Raw genomic sequence first — 1,384 nt, forward strand, 5'->3', positions numbered from 1 at the left:
CTCAGCACCTCATGGTATCTTCTCCAAAACTGACCATATAATCTCACAAAACAGGCCTCAGCAGATACAAAAATATTGAAATAGGGCTGGTGAGATGGCTCAGCGGGTAAGAGCACCCGACTGTTCTTCCAAAGGTACTGAGTTCAAATCCCAGCAACCACTTGGTGGCTCATGACCATCTATAACGAGATCTGACTCCCTCTTCTGGAGTGTCTAAAGACAGCTACAGTGTACTTACATATAATAAATAAATAAATAAATAAATCTTAAAAAAAATATTGAAATAATCCCATGCACCCTATCAGATCACCACAGACAAAGGCTGATCTTCAATAACAACATAAATAATAGAAAACCCACATACACGTGGAGGTGAACAACACTCTACTCAATGAAAACTCGGTCAAGAAAGAAANAAATAAAGAAATTAAAGACTTTTAGACTTTAATGAAAATGAAGCCACAACAGATCTAAACTTATGGGACACAATGAAATTCCTAAGAGGAAAACGCATAACTCTGAGTGCCTCCAAAAAGAATCTGGAGAGAGCAGCTTGACAGCACACCTAAAAGCTCTAGAACAAAAGGAAGCAAATACACCCAAGAGGAGTAGAAGACAGGAAATAATCAAACTCAGGGCTGAAATCAACCAAGTGGAAACAAAAAGAATGATACAAAGAATCAATCAAACCAGGAGCTGGTTCTTTGAGAAAATCAACAAGTAGACAAACCCTTAGCCAGACTAACTAGAGGGCACAGGAACAATATCCTAATTAACAAAATCAGAAATGATAAGGGAGACATAACAACATTATCTGAGGAAATATATTAAAAAAAATCATCAGATCCTACTACAAAAGCCTACATTCAACACAACTGGAAAACTTGGAAAACTGGAAAACTGGAAAACTAGACAGATACCAGGTACCAAAGATAAATCAGGATCAGATTAATGATCTAAACAGTCTCATATCCTCTAAAGAAATAGAAACAATCATTAATAGTCTCCCAATCAAAAGAAAAGCTCAGGACCTGAGGGGTTTAGTGCAGAGTTCTGTCAGACCTTCAAAGAGGACCTAACTCTAATACTCCTCAAACTATTCCACAAAATAGAAACAGAAGGTAATCTACCCAATTCCTTCTATAAAGCCACGATTACTCTGATACCGAAACCAAACAAAGATCCAACAAAGAAAGAGAACTTCAGTCCAATTTCCCTTATGAATATTGATGCAAAAATACTCAATAAAATCCTCGCAAACCGAATCCAAGAACACATCAAATTGATCATCCCATCATTATCAAGTAGTCTTCATCCCAGGGATGGAGGGATGGTTCAATATATAAAAATCCATCAACATAGTCAACTATATAAACAAACTCAA

General features: G+C 36.7%; 1 protein-coding gene across 2 annotated transcripts in view; it reads right to left on the bottom strand.

The window, feature by feature from the left end:
- Positions 1-1,384, bottom strand: part of Tmtc1 (transmembrane O-mannosyltransferase targeting cadherins 1) — a 214,994-nt gene that overhangs the window by 29,257 nt on the left and 184,353 nt on the right. The gene's annotated exons all lie outside the window — the stretch shown is intronic.

The sequence above is a fragment of the Mus pahari genome, chromosome 2, assembly GCF_900095145.1.
Source record: "Mus pahari chromosome 2, PAHARI_EIJ_v1.1, whole genome shotgun sequence".
In the NCBI taxonomy this organism is placed as follows: domain Eukaryota; kingdom Metazoa; phylum Chordata; class Mammalia; order Rodentia; family Muridae; genus Mus; species Mus pahari.